This window comes from Arachis hypogaea, chromosome 16 (assembly GCF_003086295.3).
Source record: "Arachis hypogaea cultivar Tifrunner chromosome 16, arahy.Tifrunner.gnm2.J5K5, whole genome shotgun sequence".
NCBI classification, from domain to species: Eukaryota; Viridiplantae; Streptophyta; class Magnoliopsida; order Fabales; family Fabaceae; genus Arachis; species Arachis hypogaea.
Window position 1 is genome coordinate 42851529 of NC_092051.1, and position 14181 is coordinate 42865709.

The window sequence follows — 14181 nt, forward strand, 5'->3', positions numbered from 1 at the left end:
TTTATTTCTATGGATTAAGATTATTATTCTTCTACTTTAACTAATTCTTGATTCAATTCTAAGGTGTTGTTTTCGTTCTTAATCTTATGAATCTGGATGGAATGAGAGTATGACCCTCATTCTACATGAGCTCTTGTGATTCTCGAGAGAGCTATCTCGCTTGAGCAACAGCTAGGAAACACTCCTTCTAAACTGGGGGTTACCTGCGACTGATTGAGATATGTGATATGAAATCCTGTCAGCTTTGGGTAATTAAGGTTTCTGTGGCACTAAACTGGTTTTCTAAAGGTTACCCTTTGATCTGAAAGAATTGACCTTGTCTGTGGGGTTTCAGTAAGATTAGAGGAGATTAATTCGCTACGAGAGTAGGCTTTAGTCACCTATGGTTTGCCATAGAATGAATCTTTCATTGTTAAGGTGGTTGGTAAGGCATTTTAATCCAGAAAGATAAACATCTCCAAAGCCTTAACTGCTCCCATATATTATCTCTTTACCAAACCTTTAATTGTTTTCTTTATTTTCTTGATTATTTTTTGCTTTATTCAAATTCAACAACAACAACTCCTTTTCTATTTTCCTAACTAAGTCTAGCAAGATAACTATTGCTTTCTCAGTCCAACAATCCTCGTGGGATCGAATCTCACTCACTTGAGGTATTACTTGGACGACCCGGTGCACCTGCCGGTGAAGTTGTACGAGTTCTAATTTTGCGCACCAAGTTTTTGGCGCTGCTGCCGGGGATTGTTCGTGATTGACAACTATCGGTTGTCTTGTTGCTTAGATTAGGTATCTATTTATTTTTACTTTATCAGTTTTTGACCATTTATTTCCTTTTGAGCTTTTAATTTTAAGTTTCACCTATTTCTCTATCTTTTCAAAAATTCTCATTATTAATTTTCCCTTATTTTTAAATTTTAAGTTTGGTGTCTTTTTAGTGTTTTTCTTTCCTTTTTAAATTTTGAAAATTTTTTTAAAACTTTTCTCTTGAATTTTCAAAAATTCTTGCATTTGTTTTCTTTCTCATATCTTGATTTAAAATTTTTAAGTTTGGTGTTTCTTTTTGTCTTGTTTGTCTTCTTAAAATTTGGATTTCTATCTTCTTTATCTTTTCCTTTTAAATTTCGAATTTTTGTTATCATCTTTTTAGTTAATTTCAAATTTTAAGTTTGGTGTCCCGTTAGTGATCTTTTTGTTTAATTTAATTTTCTGTAATCATATCTTATTTATCTTTCTTGATCTTGGATCTTTATCTTATCTTCTCCTTAATTTCAATTCTTGTTATCTTATCTTATCTTCATTTTAAATTCAAATTTTAAAGTTTGTTGTTTCTTTAATTTTTCTTTCTTTCAATTTTGAATTTTACAATCTTTATTTAATCTTTCCTTTTTAAATTTCAAAAATCTTTAAAATCAAATCTTCCATCTTTATTTTCAAAACCTCTTAGTTAATTATTTGTCTTATCTTGTTTTATTTTTAAGTCTGGTGTCTCTTTAATTATTCTTTTTCTTTATTTTTTTGAAACCCTTTTAAACCTTTGCCTTTTCCCTTTATTTTGAAAAAAAAAACTTTTAAAGTAATTTTCCCATCCTTATTTTCAATTCTTTTTTATTTATCACTCTATCTCATTTGATATCTTTATTAGAGTTTCTCACAAGGAGTCCTCTATGCTCTGACATAGAGACCCCTACCTTTCCTTTTCTCCCCTTGATTCTTGATTACTTATGAGCAGGAATAGAGATAAAGAACCCCTTTCTTATCCTAAACCTGAGAGAACCTTAAGGCGGCGTTTGCAACAAGCTCAAGCTTGCAGAGCCGGAGGAAATCTCACAGAATCTTTTGAGAAAGAAGGTGAAGATACAACTATGGTAGCTAATCTAAACGCTGGAGGAGACGCAAGGAAGGTCCTTGGCTCTTACACTGCACCCACATCTGATTTCTATGGGCACAGCTGGTGAATGAAACTGACTCCGCAAGTTTTGCACAGATAGACCGACAAGTACATCGGGTCGTCCAAGTAATACCTCAGGTGAGTGAGGATCGATTCCACGGAGATTGTTGGTTTGAGCAAGCAATGGTTACCTTGCAGATCTTAGTCAGGCGGATAAAAAATATAGTTGTCACGAGAAAATGCATAAAACAGATAAATAAATAAAATGTTGCTAGATAGGTATGAAATCAATGGTATGAGAATAGTTGAGGCTTCGGAGATGCTTCTTCCTTATGGATTAACTTTTCTCACCATTTACCCCAACTTCTGCTGATTCATTCCATGGCAGGCTGTAAATGATTAACACCGGGTCAGCGGTCATTAATCTCCTCTGCTTCAGATCAAACGTCGGGTCAGCGGTCATCCAATCTGAACGGGGGTAAAGCTCTAGCAGTCCATTCCCTTGGTGATCCTACTCAAAATGCCACAGACAAGGTCGGATCTTCCAGATCGGGGAACGCTGCTCCTTTGGTTCTAGCCTATACCACAAAGGCCCTAATTTCCCCGCACCTCGGCTGCACTCATGTCACCAAATACCCAACAAAGCCGTGGATTAGCCGTCTAAGAGATGTATAATCAAGCTAGTGATTCAATACTATCCCGTCATGGACTCGCAAGAACCCATGTGAATAGGGATGACGGTAAAGTTACACTCCCAATTCATTAGGATGAAGAACGAATATACATCTTAGAATAGAATCAAGCATATATTGAAGTAGAATAGATATTATTAATTCATAAGAATCAACAGAGCTCCTAACCTTAACCTAGGAGGTTAGTGACTCATACTGTACAGAAAGTTAATGTGAAACGTGTAGAATGGACAAGAGTCCTTTAACAAGGGTGAACTCTTGTCTATATATACTAATCTGCTAACTTAGAATTACAGAAATAAGATAAACTAGTCTTGTAGTGTGAAAATCCACTTCTGGGGCCCACTTGGTGAGTGTTTGGGCTGATTTTGAGTGAAATCCATGAGCTAGTGCTCCTTTTTGGGCATCCAACACTAGCTTTGGACTCCTGAATGGGCGTTGGACGCTAGCTGCTCCCTTCTGGGCGTTAGACACTAGGAATGTGGTTGGTGGCTAGCATTAAATACCAGTTTTGGGTCTTTATTTCCAAAGCAAAGTATAGACTATTATATATTTTTTGAAAGCCCTGGAGGTTAGCTTTCTATAGCCATTAAGAGCGCGCTATTTGGACTTCTGTAGCTCCAGAAATGATCCTTCGAGTGCATGAAGGTCAAATCCTGACAGCATCTGCAGTCCTCTCTCTGTCTCTGAATTAGACTTTTGCTCAAGCTCCTCAATTTCAGTCAGAAAATACCTGAAATCACCATAAAACACACAAACTCAAAGCAAAATCTAAAAATATAAATTTTGTACTAAAACCTATGAAAATATAATAAAACGTAAATAAAGCATAATGAAAACTATACGAAAATGATGCTAAAAAGCGTATAAAATATCCGCTCATCAGAACACCAAACTTAAACTGTTGCTTGTCCCCAAGCAACCAAAAACAAGTAGGATTAAAAAGAAATAGAAGGATACAATAAATCTTAGAGTTCTCAATGAAGCTCAGTTTCAATTAGATGAGCGGGACTAGTAGCTTTTTGCTTCTGAATAGTTTTGGCATCTCACTTTCCTTTGAAGCTCAGAATGATTGGCATCTTTAGGAACTTAGAATCCAGATGATACTATTGATTCTCCTAGTTTAGTTCTTTTTAATTTTTGAACACAGCTTCTTTAGGGTCTTGGCCGTGACCCTAAGCGCTTTATTTTCTAGTATTACCACTGGATACATAAGCACCATAGATACTTAACTGGGTGAACCCTTTAAGATTGTGATTTAGCTTTGCTAGAATCCCTAGCTAGTGGTGTCCGGAGCTCTTAAGCACACTCTTTGCTTTGGATTACGACTTTAACTGCTCAGTCTCAAGCTTTTCACTTGACACCTTCACACCACAAGCATATAGTTAGGGAAGCGGCTCATTTGAACTATTTAGGCCAAGATTTTGTTTCTTTTAGGCCCTCCTAATGATTGATACTCAAAGCCTTAGATCCTTACTCTTGCCTTTTGGTTTAAAGAGTTATTGGCTTTTTTTTCTTTTTATTTCTTTTTCTACTTGCTCTCTTTTTTTTTTTTTTTGCATCTTTTTCTTGCTTAAAGAATCAATTTTGTTTGGATTTTTCAGATTACCAATAACACTTCACTTTCATCATCATTTTTTCAAGAGCCAACATTCTTTAACTCCAACATCAACTATGCACTGTTCATTCATGCATTCAGAAAGTAAAAGCAATGCCACCACATCAAGATAATTGAACTATTCTTAATATATAACTCGAAATTCAAGTATCTCACTTTTCTTTTTCAAATTAAATTTTCTTTTAAGCAAGATGAGAGATGCATGGAATATTTCCTAGCTTTAAGACATAAATAAGGATGATCATGCACTAGAGATAGACAATAAGATAAAATACATGGAAAATAGAAAAATTAACATAAGCAACAGGGGATTAAGGAATGAATCCACCTTAGTGACGGCGGCTACTACTCCCTCTTTGGAATCTAATTGAGCGCTTGATGTCTTCTATGTCACGTCCCTATCTCTGTTGTTCTTCCCTCATGGCTCTTTGATCTTCTCTTATGGCCCTTTGATATTCTCTTATTTCATAGAGGATGGTGGAATGCTCTTGCTGTTCCATCCTCAACTAATCCATGTTGGAACTTAATTCTCCTAGAGAAGTATGCAATTGGTCCCAATAGCCTTGGGGAGGAAAATGCATTCTTTGAGGCATCTCAGGGATTTCTTGTTGAGGCAGCTCCACATGCTCTTGTTGAGGTGCATGTGTAGGCTCTTTGGTTTGCTCCATCCTTCTTTTAGTGATGGGCTTGTCCTCCTCAATGGGAATGTCTCCTTCTATGACAATTCCAGCTGAATTGCATAAGTGACATATAAGGTGGGGAAAAGCCAACCTTGCTAAGGTGGAAGGCTTTTCAGCTTTCTTGTACAGTTCTTGAGGTATTACCTCATGTACCTCCACCTTACTCCCAATCATGATGCAATGAATCATGATGGCTCTGTCAATGGTCACTTCTGACTGATTGCTAGTAGAAATAATGGAGCATTGGATGAATTCCAACCATCTTCTAGCTACGAAATTGAGGTCAAGCCTTCTTAGTTGGATAGGCTTGCCTTGAGCATCCCTCTTCCACTGAGCTCCTTCCACACAAATGTCTGAAAGGACTTGGTCCAGCCTCTGATCAAAATTGACTCTCCTAGTGTAAGGGTGTTGGTCTCCTTGCATTATTGGCAAATAGAGCACCAACCTTACACTTTCTGGGCTGAAATCCAAGAGATGCGCTCGGACCATGGTATGCCAATTTTTAGGACTTGGGTTCACGCTTGTATCATGGTTTTTCGTGACCCATGCATTGGCATAGAACTCTTGTACCATCAAGATTCTAACTTCCGGTATAGGATTAGGCAGGACTTCCCAACCTCTCCTCCGGATTTCTCGTCGGATCTCTGAGTACTCATTCTTTTTTATCCTAAAGGGGACTTCAGGAATCACCTTTTTCTTTGCCACTACTTCATAGAAGTGGCCTTGATGAGCTTTGGTGATGAATCTCTCCATCTTCCAAGGTTCGGAAGTGGAAGCAACTGCTTTTCCTTTCCTCTTTCTAGAGTATTCTCCGACTTTGGGTGCCATAAGTGTGAATGGAAAGCAAAAAGCAATGCTTTTCCAACACCAAACTTAAAAGCTTTGCTCATCCTCGAGCAAAAAAGAACAAAAGGGAAGAAAAGAGTAGAAAAAGAAGAGAATAAAGGAGATGGAGGGAGAGAGTATTTCGGCCAAGTGGGGGCTTTAGTGTATGAGGTGTGTGTTTGAAGGGTTGGAAGAAGGGGTATTTATAGGGGTGGGATAGGGTAGGGTTCGAATGAATGGGTGGGAATTGATGCGCATAAACTTGTTATGCCACGATTTAGGAAATTGCACGATCGGCAAAATTCCTTCCGGCAAGTGCACCGGTTATCGTCAAGTAAAAACTCACAATAGAGTGAGGTCGAATCCCACAAGGATTGGTTGAGTGAGCAATTCGGATTAGAAGTGTGTTCTAGTTGAGCGGAATCAAAATTTAGATGAGAATTGCGGAATGTAAAATTGGCGGGAAACGTAAATGACAAGAAATTGAAATGGCGGAATCTTAAATTGCATGAATTAAAGAGCAGAAGCTAAATTGCTGAAATTAAAAGGGAATGGGGGTGATTGCATGAATTGAGTTGCAGAATGTAAAGAGAAAGTGGAAATCAGAAATGGGGAATTCATTGGGTTATAGGAGATATTGAGATCTCCGAATCAAAACATGTTTATCTCTTCCTCAACCAATGCGTTCATTGAATTTTGCTTGGCAATCTTATATGATTGGATCCCAATCCCTTGGCTCACCAATTCTCTCTAAAAACAAACAAATTCCCAATCCCTTGGTTTAAATGTTCATAAGAAGAGATGATGCTCGATCACTGATTATACCACATAGTTTCATGAACCACAATTTGGTAGGATTACATGTCACAATATCCATCCAAACCCCAATCCAATTCACTGTGAGAAAGCTTCTCTAGCATGAATCCTCCATTCCTTTCCCAAGGTTCCGAAGGATTCCAATTATGAGTAGTTTCTTTCCCAAGACAACTACCCAATGGAATTAGATCGAGAAGCTTTCTAACAAAATTCAAGAGAAAAGATTGAAGAAGAAGATAAACTATTATTGATTCATTGAATTACAATAGAGCTCCCTAACCCAATGAAAGGGGTTTAGTGAGTCATAGCTCTGAATTCAATTACAAAGATATGAAAACTAGCTCCATGAAAAGTAAAAGTCCTTCCTAACTTAAATTCTATCCTATTTATACACTTTCTATATTGAGCTTCTGTTGTGTTTCTTGGGCTTTGAGGCCTCTCCCTGCTTTCCTTTTTCCTTGGGTTTATGATCCATAATCTTGATGAGGCTGTTGATCCAAATTCTGTAACATTCATTGAGCCAACTTAGTGATAATCAAATAATGACACATGACTCAATAAGTTGAAATTTCAGACTCATCAATCCTTCAGGCCCAATCCCCTAAACCATGATATTCAAATGGGTTTCATACCAGGGTAAGTTTAAGTTAATGTTTGTGCTCAAATACTAACTTAAACCGCAATATTTTTGGCCCAGAAACCTTTTCCAAGAGTGGCGTTTAAGTTGCAGTTTAAGCTTAAACTGCAGCTTAAACGCCAGACACTTCCAGTGATGCCTTTTGTGGAAGCACGTTTAAGCTTCAGTTTAAGGTTAAACTGAAGCTTAAACGTGGAAATGGAAGAAGGCAGCCCTGGAGGGTAACTTGGTCGAACACGTTTAAGCTTCAGTTTAAGGTTAAACTGAAGCTTAAACGTGGAGATAGAAAAGGCAGCCCTGGAGGTCGAACACGTTTAAGCTCCAGTTTAAGGTTAAACTGGAGCTTAAACGTGGAAATGGAAGAAGGCATCCTGGAGGTCGAACACGTTTAAGCTCCAGTTTAAGGTTAAACTGGAGCTTAAACGTGGAAGCTGAGAAATGCAGCCCTGGAGGTGTCGAACACGTTTAAGCTCCAGTTTAAGGTTAAACTGGAGCTTAAACGTGGAAATGGAGAAAGCAACCCTGGAGGAGAAAACTTGGTCGAACACGTTTAAGCTCCAGTTTAAGGTTAAACTGGAGCTTAAACGTGGAAATGGCTCCCTGGTGCACTTCCCATTTCTGGCGTTTAACCTCCAGTTTAAGGTTAAACTGGAGGTTAAACGTGGAAATGCTTCCTGATTGGCATTCTCATTCTGGCGTTTAACCTCCAGTTTAAGGTTAAACTGGAGGTTAAACGTGGAAATGCTTCTTTGGTGAGACTTTCATTCTGGCGTTTAACCTCCAGTTTAAGGTTAAACTGGAGGTTAAACTTCAGTTTCAGCATTTCTTAGCCTTCATGATTCTGGCGTTTAAGCTCCAGTTTAGGCTTAAACTGGAACTTAAACTCCACATGTGATATTCAAGCTTCCTTTATTGCTTTTGTTGCTTCCTTGCCTAGCCTCTTCTTCCCTGAAATCATCCAAACAATTGCATCAAAGTCTTGCAAAATTTCATGAGAAATCTTCCATTCATAGCATTCAAGTAATATAACTAAAAACTCATGGAATTTGCATCAAAATCATACTGTTTGGATGGTTCATTGCTTTGTTCTTCTTTTAACCATTCTTGGTTACTTTAAGCTCAAGAAAATGCATAAAACAACTAAAACTATCAAAAAAAATGCTAGTGAAACTAGCCTAAGATGCCTTGGCATCACAACACCAAACTTAATACTTGCTTGTCCCTAAGCAAGTCCTGAGTTATTTGAGAAGAAAGTATGAAACAGAAAGCAATTACATTGGCTATATTAGCAAGCATTTGAAGTTCATCAGAAGGGTTTTATGCAGAAAGTTGCAGTATCACTTTTTCATACTTTTCAGGTAAGATCATCACTTTTTCATTGCATCCATCAAACACTGCTATGGCCTCTTGTTATTCTTATGTCCTTGGCACTTTTCTCTTCTTTGTTTTTCTTTTCTTTTTCTTAGAGCTCCTTTGCTCCTTGTTTGCTTGGTGTCATGTGTTGCACAAGCCTTTGGCATTTTCTTTTTCTTATCAGTGCACTACACATATCCACTTCAGGCATTTTAGTTCACATTTCTTCTTGAGACATTGGTGCCCAGCACCTCTTTGTGTGACTAAATGTTTTGTATTTAGGTTGCTCTTGATAATGGACTTTTGGTTGATAATCCCAGGTTAGTTAACCCAAGTTACCAAGTGTTGAAACACTCCTCAGAACCTATTCATCCAAGCATATCCTTAATACATAAACACCACAGGCATTTGTCTCAGAAGTTCAAACCATTGGTGCCTAGCTTATTTTCTCAATTTTTTTGCTTTTTGGTTGCCCTTTTTCAGTGGCTTTTTCTTCTTCTTTTTCTTTCTTTTTCATGGCCAAAGACATTTATTCATCAAGAGCCATAGACAGTTTTCAATTTCTACATAAAAAATGATAATTCTACACTCTATTTCCAGTGATCTGACTTAAACAATCAAGCATGCATACCACCACTTAATTCTACTTGATTTGTCACTAATTTAGCCAAGTTACTTTTGTTCAAACTTTTCTTTTATTTTTGGAAACAGAACAAGCATGGCAAGCACTTGTTTAAGAAGGTGAAGTTATATCCAAACATCTAGGCATTCACTTTATTCAAAGCAATAACAGACACTCATATACTAACAACTTCACATTCCAGAAAGATTCAACATTTACAGTTTAAACCAGAACAAGCATGCTTTTGTTTGCCCTTTTTAAAGAATTATCAAGGAACAATACCACCTTGTGAAATTCCTTGTTTTCTCTTTGTTGCCAGGAACACTTTGATTTCTCCTTCTTCTCCTAATTGTTGCTTCATGTTTTAAGATCCTTGTTTCCTTTCCTGCAAAGAGTGATGAAGTTGCTTGCTTCTCAAGCACTTGATTGGTTAGCTCAATTATGTGTGGGTAAGTATCTGAGTCTTAAGTTGGTGTGTGAACACCAAACTTAGTCTCCCACTTACTTCTCTGTTCTTTGAATCCTTGAGTTCTCTTTGGAATGAAGTTGCTGTTAAGGGTTTTAAGCATTTCTGTGACTGCTTAGAATGGTTGTTCCTTTCATATAATTCAAAGGTTGTTGTGTTCAGTTGATCTTTATGGTGGAACACCAACTTAGAATCACACATTCCCTTTTGAATTATTGATCCACGAATTCATTGTTTGGTGTGAAACACCAAACTTAATTCTTTGCAATGCACAGAAACTACTTCACCCTTTTTTTTTTTTATTGAAACAAATAAAAGAAACAGCAAAAGGGTATTACCTCAGGTTGGGTTGCCTCCCAACAAGCGCTTCTTTAACGTCATTAGCTTGACGGTCAGCTTCCTCAGTTGAGGTGATATTTAACCTTGTCCTTCTCCTCCACATCTCCCAAGTAATGTTTGAGTCTTTGACCGTTCACAATGAAGGTTCGTTGTGACTTTTCTTCCATGATTTCTACTTGTCCATATTTGGAGACCTTGGTGACAAGGAATGGTCCAGACCACCTTGATTTTAGCTTCCCTGGAAATAGCTTCAGCCTAGAATTGTAGAGCAATACTTTTTGTCCTTCTTCAAATTTCCTTGGGGCTATGTTGCTGTCATGCTTCTTCTTTGCTCTTTCTTTGTAAATTTTGGCATTCTCATAAGCTTCAGCTCTGAACTCTTTCAACTCTTGAATTTGCAACATCCTTCTTTCTCCAGCAGCTTTGCTGTCCAAGTTCAAAAGTTTCAAGGCCCAGTATGCCTTGTGCTCCAACTCCAGTGGCAATGAAGTTTGCTATGTCTGCAAACCAGGGTGTTTTGTGAATTACCATGAGTTGTTCATCAGGAAAGCACTCATTTATATGTGTGCTTTGTGCGCTTCCTTCTTCACATGGTATCCTTGATAAATGGTCTGCCACCTTGTTCTCTACACCCTTCTTGTCTTTGATTTCAATGTCAAATTCCTGCAACAAAAGAACCCATCTAATAAGTCTTGGTTTGGATTCTTGTTTAGCAAGTAAGTATTTTAAAGCTGAATGATCAGTGAAGACAATGACTTTAGATCCAATGAGATAGGATCTAAATTTGTCAAATGCAAAGACTATTGCCAAGAGTTCTTTTTCAGTGGTTGTGTAATTCCTTTGGTTAGCATTCAAGACTTTACTGGCATAATAAATCACATGTACCAAATTGTCTTTCCTTTGTCCTAACACTGCCCCAATAGCAAGGTCTGATGCATCACACATCAGTTCAAAAGGTAAGTTCCAATCCGGTGGGGCAATGATAGGTGCAGAGGAAAGTTTTTGCTTCAAAAGTTCATAGGCTAGCATGCAATTTTTATCAAATACAAAGGGTGTATCAGAGACAAGCAAGTTACTCAAAGGTTTGGCTATTTTAGAAAAGTCTCTAATAAACCTTCTGTAAAACCCAGCATGTCCCAAAAAACTCCTAATTGCCTTGACATTACTTGGTGGAGGTAGTTTTTCAATGATTTCCACCTTAGCTCTGTCCACCTCCATGCCTCTATTAGAGATTTTGTGGCCAAGGACTATTCCTTCTGTGACCATGAAATGACATTTTTCCCAGTTTAATACTAGGTTAGTCTCTTGGCACCTCTTAAGCACCAAGGCAAGGTGGTGTAGGCAGCTGGGAAAAGAATCTCCAAACACAGAAAAATCGTCCATGAAGACCTCAATAAATTTTTCAATCATGTCCGAAAAGATGGACAGCATGCATCTTTGGAAAGTGGCAGGTGCATTGCACAATCCAAAGGGCATGCGTCTATAAGCAAAAACTCCATATGGACAAACAAATGATGTTTTCTCTTGATCTCTAGGATCAACTACTATTTGGTTGTAGCCTGAATATCCATCCAAAAAGCAATAGTAAGCATGTCCGGCAAGCCTTTCAAGCATCTGATCCATGAATGGGAGTGGGAAATGATCCTTTCTGGTGGCTTCATTGAGCTTCCTGTAGTCTATGCACATCCTCCACCCAGTGACGGTTCTTGTGGGTATGAGTTCGTTCTTCTCATTTGGCACCACAGTTATGCCACCTTTCTTGGGAACTACATGGATGGGACTAACCCATGGGCTATCAGAAATGGGGTAGATTACCCCTGCCTGCCATAACTTCATGACTTCCTTTTGTACCACTTCTTTCATGACGGGATTCAATCTTCTCTGAGCTTGAATGGAGGGTCTAGCATCCTCTTCTAGCAAGATTTTATGCATGCATATGGATGAACTTATCCCCTTCAAATCAGCTAGGGTCCATCCAATGGCATCTTGATGAGTTTGTAGCACCTTGATCAATTCTTCTTCCTGTTCTTGGCTCAGGGCAGAGCTAATGATAACAGGGTGACTCTCATCACTACCCAAGTATGCATATTTGAGATTAGGGGGCAATGCTTTGAGCTCAGGTTTTGGTGCTTCCTTCTCTTCTTTCACTCTCTCTGGCATGCTTGGCATGGTTGTTTCAGCAGCCTTGATGTCACTAACTTCAATATCCTTGGTGAACTCCTCTTCTGCCACTTCCTTTATTGTTTCCTCAAAAGTTTCTTGTACTGCAATGTCCACTACATCAACCCTCATGCATTCCCTTAGTGATTCTGATGGATAGCTCATTGCCTTGAATACGTTAAACACCAATTTCTCATCATGTAGTCTAAGAGTGAGTTCACCCTTTTGTACATCTATGATGGCTCCAGCAGTAGCTAGGAAGGGTCTTCCCAGAATTATTGAAGCTTTGGCTTCTTCCTCCATATCTAACACCACAAAATCAGTAGGAAATATAAAATCTCCCACTTTCACCAACAAATCCTCAACTATCCCATGAGGGAATTTAAAAGTTTGATCTGCCAATTGGAGGGCCATTCTTGTTGGTTTAGCTTCCTCAATCTTCATTCTTCTCATCATTGTTAGAGACATCAAATTGATACTGGCCCCTAAGTCACACAAGGCCTTCTCCACCATGACTTCTCCTATGATGCAGGGGATTTGGAAACTGCCTGGATCCTTCAATTTCTGAGGTAATTTGTGCTGGATGATGGCACTGCATTCTTCAGTTAACAACACAGTTTCCTCGTTTCTCCAGCTTCTTTTCTTGGTCATTAATTCCTTTAAGAATTTTGCATAGAGTGGCATTTGCTCTATTGCCTCAGCAAACGGAATGTTGATTTGAAGCTTCTTGAAAATCTCCAAGAACCTGGAGAATTGGCCATCCTTTTCACTTTTCATCAAACGTTGAGGATATGGTGCTTTAGGTGTATAAGGCTTCAGGACCTCTTTTTCTTTTTCTTTTGTTGCAGACGATGTAAAAGATTGTCCTTGTTCCTTATCTCTCACATTTTCCTTTGCTTCATCCTCTGTGGTTTCCTTTGAGATCTCCTTTAGATTCTTTCCGCTTCTGAGGGTTATGGCCTTACATTCTTCCCTTGCAATAGCCTTGGCAGCATGAGAAACGCTTGTCCTAGGGGTTTGCTTAGACAAATACGCAATTTGATTTTCTAGCTTCTGGATGGCAGCTCCTTGGTTTTGCAAGTTAGAATTTACTTCTTCCTTAAAAGCTTTCAATTCGGTTATGTCTTGACTCATGGTTGCAAGCATTCCTTCTATCCTGTTTAATTGATCTTGAAATTGTTGGTTCGGATTAGGTTGAGCAGGTTGATTATTTTGGCTATGATATGGTGGTTGAGAGTAAGTGTTTTGTGTGGCTTGGTATGTTCTTTGGTTGGAGTTTCGGTATGTGGACTTGTTATGTTGGTTTTGCTGGTTTCCCCACCCAAAGTTTGGGTGGTTTTTCCAGCCTGGGTTGTAAGTGTTGGAATGTGGATCATATGGTTGCCTTTGTTGATTTCCTACATAATTGGCCTCTTCCCAATCACCTCCTTCAGTGCTTTCTTCCTCTTGATCTTGTGTGTGTATTGCAGCCACTTGTTTTGTTTCTAATTTCCTGGTAAGCTCTGCTAGTTGCTTGGCAAACACCTTGTTCTGGGCTAGAATTGTATCAACATGGTTCGGCTCCATGACTCCCTTAGTGTTGTGTCTCTCTGATGCATAGTAGTACTCGTTCTCAGCCACTGTCTCAATCACTTCAATGGCTTCTTCCACAGTCTTTTTCCTGTTCAATGAACCTCCTGATGAATGGTCTACAGCCTTCCTTGATTCATAAGACAGTCCATCATAGAAAATATGCAATTGCACCCAGTCATGGAACATGTCTGGTGGGCATTTCCTTGTCAAATCCTTGAATCTCTCCCATGCCTCGTAGAGAGTTTCACCATCTTGTTGTCTAAACGTCTGAACCTCAGATCGAAGCCTATTGACCTTTTGTGGGGGGTAGAAACGTGCCAGAAACTTGCTTTCCACTTCATCCCAGGTTGTTAGGCTCCCCCTTGGGAATGATTCCAGCCACTTAGCTGCCTTGTCCCTAAGTGAAAATGGGAACAAAAGCAGTTTATATGCATCTTCCTGGACTCCATTGGACTTCACAGTGTCACAAATTCTCAGGAATTTTGTGAGATGTTGGTTTGGGTCTTCATTAGC

At 38.7% G+C, this 14181-nt stretch overlaps 1 non-coding gene across 1 annotated transcript; it reads left to right on the plus strand.

Moving 5' to 3' along the window:
• The first annotated feature begins 13852 nt into the window (after nucleotides 1-13852).
• Nucleotides 13853-13956, plus strand: LOC112760135 (small nucleolar RNA R71). Its single transcript, XR_003180587.1, has one exon. It is a non-coding gene; the product is annotated as a small nucleolar RNA R71 (small nucleolar RNA).
• Nucleotides 13957-14181: the final 225 nt, after the last annotated feature.